Genomic DNA, 10,666 nt, shown 5'->3' with positions numbered 1-10,666 from the left:
GAGTGACTGAGGACAAAGCATGGGTAAACTGATGCTTCTATATAGTAGAAAAATAGAAATATAATAAAGTATTTTTATCTACTTCTTAAAAGAGTTGGTAATATAAAGTATAAAATGTCATTTTTTTGCCCTTAAATAAAAAAGTGGGTGGGACCACAAAGGATTTTTTTGCCCTTAAATAAAAAAGTGGGACCAAAAGACGGACGACGATCTTGCTTATAAACTGGCTCTTCTATATAGTAGTAAAGTAATATATATATATATTGTTCAAAATACGATTAATATAACATTGTAGTTTGTGCTTCGTATCCAAAACTTTATTATATTAGTGTTTTCTACGAATACAAAGTTGGCAAAAATTTATTAATAGACTTATTCAAAAGGAAACCGTTGATATTTTAAATTTTAATTCGATTAATTTAAAAGTGTAAAATATTCTATTGTAGATTGGGCCTAAACAATACCTATTAGTTTTTATCAAATTTTGATTTGGATAATTTTAATTCAAATTATTATATTAATTTTACATGTTTAAAATGAAACAAAGTAGAAATTTGATTTTATATTTAAATAAAGAACTACTATTTTTTAATTTTTGGCAAATATTTTTGGTTTAACTCATTTTACTTGTCATGTTTTCTTTTGCACGATGTTTTAAGGAAAAGTCAATTAGAATTATAATTTCACTAATTTACCTTATTAATTATTTGATCTTCATTTAATATTATTTTTTCTTTTATGACATTAATCTCTTTTCACATTTATTAGAGTAAGGAAAAAATGAAAAAGTAATTAATTCTATCTTATTTTAATATATAAGTATTTTAAGTATGTTGTTGTACAATAATTTTATTTTCTCCCACTAATGGATTGATACGCATGTGGCAATGAATCCATCATTATTGATTTAATGAGATGCTATGGAAATTACATAAATATTTTTTGATTTTTTAATATGCGATGCACTTTTTTTTTTTACATTGTTTATTTTTTTAATATGGGATTCATTTTTTTAATATTGTTTGATTTTGTTAATTTGGGGTCCACTTTTTCAATCCATCATTATTGATTTAATGAGATACTTTAGAAATTAATTGTTTGTTTTTTAAATATGGGATTCATTTTTTAATATTGCTTGATTTTGTTAATATGGGGTCCACTTTTTTAATCCATCATTATTGATTTAATGGGATACTTTAGAAATTACATAAATATAGTTGATTTTTTAATATGGGAGGTACTTTTTTTTTTACATGGTTTCTTTTTTAATATGAGAATCATTTTTTTTAGTATTGCTTGACTTTGTTAATACGGGGTCCACTTTTTTCCGTGAGTTTGGAGATGGCGGTTCCACTTTTTTTTTTAATATTGTTTGGTATTTAGTTGGGGTCCACACTTTTTTTTAATATTGGTTGATGTTTAGGTGGGGCCCACACCTTTTTGTTTTCCCGGACGACGAAGCATGGGTGGTCTATGCCCGTGCTGTGCACGGGCCCAAAACTTTAGATTATAGTGTATCTATGTATATGTAATTGTATTTGGATAGTGATAATATATATATATATACACGAAGCATGAGTTTTGTGCTCCGTATCTAAAACTTTATTATATTCGTTTTTGCTACGAAAATTTATTAATAGTTTTTAAAAGAGAAGACTTGTTTAAAAGAAAACTATTTTCCTCTCTTTGAGTTAAAACAATAGCAATATTTAAGCATCAATTGATATTTTCAATTTTAATTCGATTAATTTAAAGTTGTAAAATACTTATTATTTTTTGTCAAATTTTGATTTGGATAATTCTAATTCAAATTATAAAATTAATTTTACATGTTTGAAACGAAACAAAGTAGAAATTGATTTTCTATTTAAACGAAGAAATGCTATTTTTTAATTTTTGGTAAATATTCTCGGTTTAGTTCATTTTACTTGTCATGTTGTCTTTTGCATGGTTTTTTAAGGAAACGTGAATTAAAATTATAACTTGACTAATTTATCTTATTCATTAGTTGATATCCATTTGATATTAATCTCTTTTCACATTTATTAGAGTAACGATAAAAATGAAACAGTAATTAAATTCTAGCTTATTTTAATGTATAATTATTTTAAGTATGTTGTTGTATAATAATTTCATTTGCCCCCACTAATGGATTGATACGCATGTGGCAGTGAATCCATCATTATTGATTTTATGAGATACTTTGAAAATTACATAAATATTGTTTGATTTTTTAATATGAGATGCATTTTTTTTTACATTGTTTTTTTTTTTTATATGGGATTCATTTTTTTTAATATTGCTTGATTTAGTTGGAGCCCACACTTTTTTTTAATATTGGTTGATGTTTAGGTGGGGCCCACACTTTTTTAAAGATCTTTCTTTTCTTTTTTAAACTTCGTGCCTAGTCAAATTATATCACACAAATTAGGACAAAGAGAGTACCTCTTAGTAATATGATTATGAAATTTTTATTATAGAAAGTATTATAATTCAATTAATTGAAAATATCAATAAATTATTTTACTTAGTCTGCTTCTCTCATATATGACTTTCTTAGTTTGGTTCTGCAATTGAAAGGTTTGAAATACACCTTCTCCTACCGAGTTTCATGCCATCATCTCTTTCTAAATTCAATTATTTATAAGTATGAATTTGAAATAAATAAAAAGGATTTACTAAACAGATATTGTTAATGTAGAACTAAATTTTGCCAAATGAAAAAGGAACACTATGTAGCCCTTGCATAAAGCAAATTAACAGTTAAAAGAGGAAGCACCAAAATGACATAAAATAAAACAAAGTAGTAATTTATTTGAACTGTAATCCGTATATTTCAGTTCTTAGCATTAGAAAATAGCCAAAATTGTCATTTGTAATTGCAAAGTCAAGTGGAGCCCATATGGCCAAAAAGCATTTGTCAAATGCCTGCAAAAGCGTGTGAAGTAAAGAAATCAAGTGGGCCCATACTTTTAAAAGGAATAGTACCTACAGAATACCATAAAGTACAATGGTTAAAAAGCATGTAAATATGAAATTTCGAAATTGCCCACCCATGACGACGAAGCAGACGACAAAAGTGAGTAAAACTCACTCTTCTATATATACTAGATGGCCCATGCCCGTGCTGCGCACGGGCCCAATAATTCAGATTATAGTGTATCTATATCTATGTAGTTGTATTTAGATAGTGATAATATATATATATACTATGTTCAAAATACGATTAATATAACATTGTAGTTTGTGCTCCATATCTAAAACTTTATTTTATTCGTGTTTGCTACGAAAATTTATTAATACTTTTTAAAAGAGAAGACTTGTTTAAAAGAAAACTATTTTCCTCTCTTTGAGCAATATTTAAGCATCAGTTGATACTTTCAATTTTAATACAATTAATTTAAAAGTGTAAAATAATTATTATTTTTTATCAAATTTTGATTTGGATAATTCTAATTCAAATTATTAAATTAATTTTACATGTTTAAAACGAAACAAAGTAGAAATTAATTTTCTATTTAAACGAAGAAATCTTATTTTTTAATTTTTGGTAAATATTCTCGGTTTAACTCATTTTACTTGTCATGTTGTCTTTTGCATGGTTTTTTAAGGAAACGTGAATTAGAATTAGAATTTAACTAATTTACCTTATTCATTATTTGATCTTCATTTGATATTAATCTCTTTTCACATTAGCAAATACAGCAATTAAATATTTTGAAGAAAAGTAATAATATGGGGTCCATGTTTTTTTGCTGTGCAATAATTTCATTTGCTCTCACTAATGGGTTAATATGCATGTGGCAATGAATCCACTATTATTGACTTGATGGGGATACTTTGGGAATTACATGAATATTGTTTGATTTTTTAATATATGGGTGCACGTTTTTTTTTTTTAATATGGGGTCCACTTTTTTTTTCATTAGTTTGGAGAGGGTGGGGTGTACTTTTGTTTTTCATGAGTTTGGAGAGGGTGGGGTCCACCTTTTTTTTTTTAAGAGTGACTGTCGACGAGGCATGGGTAAACTGATGCTTCTATATAGTAGAAAATAGAAATATAATAAAGTATTTCTATCTACTTTTTAGAAGAGTTGGTAATATAAAGTATAAAACGTCATTTTTTTGCCCTTAAATAAAAAAGTAGGACCAAACACGGACGATGATCTTGTCTCTATAAATCGACTCTTCTATATAGTAGTAATAGTAAAGTAATACATTTAATTTTTTTATCAAATTTTGATTTGGATAATTCTAATTCAAATTATTATATTAATTTTACATGTTTAAAATGAAACAAAGTAGAAATTTGATTTTCTATTTAAATGAAGAAATTTTATTTTTAAATTTTTAGTAAATAGTTTTTGTTTAACTCATTTTACTTGTCATGTTGTTTTTTACACGGTTTTTTAAGGAAACGTCAATTAGAAATATAATTTCACTAATTTACCTTATTAATTATTTGATCTCCATTTAATATTATTTTTTATTTTATGACATTAATCTCTTTTCACATTTATTAGAGTAAGGAAAAAATGAAAAAGTAATTAAATTCTATCTTAGTTTAATATATAAGTATTTTAAGTATGTTGTTGTACAATAATTTCATTTCCTCCCACTAATGGGTTGATACGCATGTGGCAATGAATCCATCATTATTGATTTAATTGTTTGATTTTCTAAGAACTTTTTTTTTTTAACATTGTTTTGTTTTTTAATATGGGATTCACTTTTATTTTTTAATATTGTTTGATTTTGTTAATATGGGGTCTTTTTTTTCCCGTGAGTTTGGATGTGGTGAGTTTCACTTTTTTTTCTTCTCGTGTTTTTTTTAATAATGGTTGGTGTTTAATATGGGGCCATGAAGAACTTCTATTTTTTAATTTTAGTAAATAGTTTTTGTTTAACTCATTTTACTTGTCATGTTGTTTCTTATGCGGTTTTTTAAGGAAACGTCAATTAGAATTATAATTTCACTAATTTACCTTATTAATTATTTGATCTCCATTTAATATTATTTTTTCTTTTATGAAATTAATCTCTTTTCACATTTATTAGAGTAAGGAAAAAATGAAAAAGTAATTAAATTCTATCTTATTTTAATATATAAGTATTTTAACTATGTTGTTGTACAATAATTTCATTTGCTCTCACTAATGGGTTGATACGCATGTGGCAATGAGTCCATCATTATTGATTTAATTGTTTGATTTTCTAAGTATTTTTTTCTTAACATTTTTTTTTATTATGGGATTCACGTTTTTTTTAATATTGCTTGATTTTGTTAATATGGGGTCCACTTTTTTTTTCCCGTGAGTTTGGATGTGGTGTGTTCCACTTTTTTTCTTTGGTTGATGTTTAATATGGGGCTGCATTTTTTTTTAATATTAGTTGTTGTTTAATATATATGGGCCCACAATTTTTTTTTTTTTTTAGTTGTTGTTAATATCATTAGTTGTTAATGAGCATCCACTACCAGTAAAATCTAAGAGAATTCTATAGACATGGCGATGGAATGGAAGATGAGAAAAGGTAAAGTTGAGGTGATTCTAGAATTATACAGAAAGCTACGAATACGTCTTAGCTTTTAGGGTGGGACATCAAGGGAATTTATTTTAATTAAAAGAGAAGGGAATGAAAAGTAATGAGGAATTTATTGGTACGTTAAATGTAGCACATAGTCCAAAAACTGAACCATGTGTTTGTCGGGGCCCACAGACGGACGACGAAAAAGTGCCTCTTAAACTGGCTCTTCTAAAGGGTAGAAAAAAAACAAAAAAAATAATATATATATATATATATATATATATATATATATATATATATATTATGTTCAAAACACGATTAATATAACATTCTAGTTTGTGCTCCGTATCTAAAATTTTATTATATTAATGTTTGCTACAAATACAAAATCGGCAAATTTATCAATATTTTTTAAAAGAGAAGACTTGTTTTAAAGGAAACTATTTTTCTCTCTGTGAGATAAAATAATAACAATATTTATGCATTAGTTGCTACTTTCAATTTTAATTCGATTAATTTAAAGGTGTAAAATAGTTATTATTTTTTATCAATTTTTGATTTGGATAATTCTATTCAAATTATTAAATTAATTTTACATGTTTAAAACGAAACAAAGTAGAAATTGATTTTCTATTTAAACGAAGAAATACTATTTTTTAATTTTTGGTAAATATTCTTAGTTTAGCTAATTTTACTTGTCATGTTGTCTTTTGTATGGTTTTTTAAGAAAACGTCGATTAGAATTATAATTTGACTAATTTACCTTATTCATTATTGGATCTCCATTTGATATATTTTTTTTGACGACATTAATGTCTTTACACATTTATTAGAGTAAGAATAAAAATAAAAATAATAATTAAATTCTATCTTATTTTAAAATATAAATATTTTAAATATATTTATTTTAGTAAACATAACAAATAAATTACATGGCGGAATAGCAGATACAACAGTTTAATATCTAGATTAGATCTCAGGCTAATATAAAAAAAGAAAGAAAATTGTATGGTTTGACTACTTAATCTTTTGAAGAAAAGCAATTTCATTTGCTCGCACTAATGGATTGATACGCACGTGGCAATGAATCCATCATTATTGACTTAATGAGATACTTTGGAAATTATATGAATATTGTTTGATTTTTTAATATGGAGTGCACTTTTTTTTTTACATATTATTAATTTGCACTATTTTTATGCATATATATATATATATATATATATATATATATATATATATATATATATATATATATATATATATATATATATATATATATATATACTATGTTCAAAACACGATTAATATAACATTAGTTTTTACTATTTTTATGCATATAATATATATACATATACTATGTTCAAAACACGTTTAATATAACATTGTAGTTTGTACTCCGTATCTAAAACTTTATTGTATTAGTGTTTGCTACGAATACAAAGTCAACACTTTTTTTTTTAACATTATATTTTTTTAATATGGGGTTCAGTTTTTTTTTTGGTATTGCTTGATTTTGATAATATGGGATCCACTTTTTTTTCCATGAGTTTGGAGATGGTGAGTTTTTCTTTTTTTTCTTTTTTTTTTATTGCTCGGTGTTATTTAGTATGGGGCCCACCCTTTTTTTAAGGGACAACGGACGACGAAGCATGGTTTAAACCCATGCTTTATATAGTTTCTTTTTTTATTTTTTTTATTTTTTATATTACTTGGTGTTGTTTAGTATGGGCCCAACCTTTTGGACATTATTAGTTTGCACTATTTTTATGCACATATATATATATATACTATGTTCAAAACACGATTAATATAACATTGTAGTTTGTGCTTCGTATCTAAAACTTTATTATATTAGTGTTTGTTACGAATACAAAGTCTGCATTTTTTTTTTGACATTGTTTGGTTTTTAATATGGGATTCATTTTTTTTAATATTACTTGATTTTGTCAATATGGGATACTATGTTCAAAACACGATTAATATAAATGAGACTTGGATGGGACGAACACTGCATTCATTTATGGTACCAAAAGTAATATGAATGGTACTTTTATGTTTGGCCCGTCTATTTAGTACATATCTTTGACCTATTTCTATTAAACACGTGTATTGCTCTTTATTTTTTAGCAAACCACACGTACTCCTCTTCTGTTGGTGCTCTAAAAAGTGAGCTTATTGTTCATATTCATGGAACTTGGAAGGCCTCACAATGTACCCTCTGTGCCCACGGCCTCTTTCTTTTCTTCTTTTATTTCTTTTGAATTTCTCCTTCTTCCAATGTTCATGTTTAAGTTTTTTTCCAATGTTATCGTACGTTCTCCCACGAGAATGCTTGGATTTTTTGTTTTGATTTTAGATATTATTTGCCGATTTTTCATTCGATTGGTTTGATTTTTCTTTCGATTTTGCTGATTTATTAGGTGTTTGGGTTGAAGTAAAGTTGCATGTACTGAATTTAGAGTTTATTGGATGTTGCCGCTGCTGGTCATTTTGGTCCTTCTCCTTCTCCTCTCCATCTTCCCTATTTATGGGTTTGTATTTCATATTTTGTTTTTTAATTCTTGGTTATTGAAATCTAGTGTTTCTTCCTCTTTGTTCTTGATGTGGGTGTTTTTCCATTTTTTTTTTTGTTGTTGTTTAGTGTACGTGGAACCCACAACTTTTTTTATGGTGGGGCCCACAAATGGACGACGAAAAAGTGCACCAACTGGTGCTTCTATATAGTAGTAAAAACTAGATGGCCTATGCCCGTGCTGCGCACGGGCCCAACACTTCGGATTATAGTGTATCTATGTATATGTAGTTGTATTTAGATAATGATAATATATATATATACTATGTTCAAAATATGATTAATATAACATTGTAGTTTGTGCTCCGTATCTAGAACTTTATTTTATTCGTGTTTGCTACGAAAATTTATTAATACTTTTTAAAAGAGAAGACTTGTTTAAAAAGAAACTATTTTCCTCTCTTTGAGATAAAACAATAGCAATATTTAAGCATCAGTTGACACTTTCAATTTTAATTCGATTAATTTAACGGTGTAAAATACTTATTATTTTTTATCAAATTTTGATTTAGATAATTGTAATTCAAATTATTAAATTAATTTTACATGTTTAAAACGAAACAAAGTAGAAATTGATTTTTTCCTTATTCTAAAGAGTCCATCATTATTGATTTAATTGTTTGATTTTCTAAGCATTTATTTTTTAACATTGTTTGTTTTATTAATATGGGATTCAATTTTTTTTTTTTAATATTGCTTGATTCTGTTAATATGGTGTCTACTTTTTTTTTCCCGTGAGTTTGGATGTGGTCAGTTCCACTTTTGTTTCTTCCTTTTTTTTAAAGGTACAACGGACGATGAAGCATGGGTCTAAACCCATGCTTTATATAGTTTATTCTTTTTTTATTTTTATTTTTTATATTGCTTGGTGTCGTTTAGTATGGGGCCCACCCTTTTGAACATTATTAGTTTGCATTATTTTTATGTATAATATATATATATATATATATATATATATATATATATATATATATATATATATATATATATATATATATATATATATACTATGTTTAAAACACGATTGATATAACATTGTAATTTGTGCTCCGTATCTAAAATTTTATTATATTAGTGTTTGCTAAGAATACAAAGTCTGCACTTTTTTTTTTACATTGTTTATTTTTTTAATATGGGATTCACCTTTTTATATATATATATATATTACTTGATTTTGTTAATATGGATACTATGTTCAAAACACGATTAATATAACATTGTAGTTTGTGCTCCGCATTTAAAACTTTATTAAATTAGTGTTTGCTACAAATATGCATGGTGTTTAATATGGGGCCCACAATTATTTTCACATTTATTAGAGTAAGAAAAAAATGAAAAAATAATTAAATTCTATCGTATTTTAATATATAAGTATTTTAAGTATGTTACTGTACAATAATTTCATTTGCTCCCACTAATGGATTGATACGCACACGGTAATGTATTTATCATTATTGACTTAATGAGATACTTTGGAAATTACATGAATATTGTTTGATTTTTTAATATGGGGTGCACTTTTTTTTTTGACATTATTAATTTGCATTATTTTTATGCATATATATATATATATATATATATATACTATGTTCAAAACACGATTAATATAACATTGTAGTTTGTACTCCGTATCTAAAAATTTATTATATTAGTGTTTAATACGAATACAAAGTCTTTTTTGACATTATTTTTTTTGAATATGTCAAAAATTTATTAATATGGGGTCCACTTTTTTTACCGTGAGTTTGGAGATGGTGGGTTCCACTTTTTTTTTTATATATTGCTTGATGTTGTTTAGTATGGGGTCAATATATATGGGGCCCACAATTTTTTTTTATGGGCCTGTTTAATATGAGACCCAATTTTTTTTTCTTATATATACTATGTTCAAAACATGATTGATATAACATTGTAATTTGAGCTCCGTATCTAAAACTTTATTATATTAGTGTTTGCTAAGAATACAAAGTCTGTACTTTTTTTTGACATTGTTTATTTTTTTAATATGGGATTCATTTTTTTTTATATATTGCTTGATTTTGTCAATATGGGATACTATGTTCAAAACACGATTAATATAACATTGTAGTTTGTGCTCCGTATTTAAAATTTTATTATATTAGTGTTTGCTATGAATACGCATCGTGTTTAATATGGGACTCACATTTTTTTTTAACATTGTTTGTTTTTTAAATATGGGATTCACTTTTTTTTCAATATTGCTTGATTTTGTTAATATGGGGTCCACTTTTTTTTTCCCGTGAGTTTGGATGTGGTGGGTTCCACTTTTTTTTAATACTGGATGTTGTTTAATATGGGGCCCATAATTTTTTTTTACAATTTTCTTTAATACTGGATGTTGTTGAATATGGGGCCCACATTTTTTTTTTATAATTTTTTTTAGGGCCTGTTTAATATGGGGCCCAAAAATATGGGATTCACTTTTTTTTTCACTATTGCTTGATTTTGTTAATATGGGGTCCATTTTTTTTCCGTGAGTTTGGATGTGGTGGGTTCCACTTTTTTTTTAATACTGGATGTTGTTTAATATGGGCCCACAATTTT

Source organism: Lycium barbarum, chromosome 9 (assembly GCF_019175385.1).
Source record: "Lycium barbarum isolate Lr01 chromosome 9, ASM1917538v2, whole genome shotgun sequence".
Lineage (NCBI taxonomy): Eukaryota > Viridiplantae > Streptophyta > Magnoliopsida > Solanales > Solanaceae > Lycium > Lycium barbarum.
The sequence above is the reverse complement of the archived record's forward strand: the minus strand, read 5'-3'. Positions refer to the sequence as shown.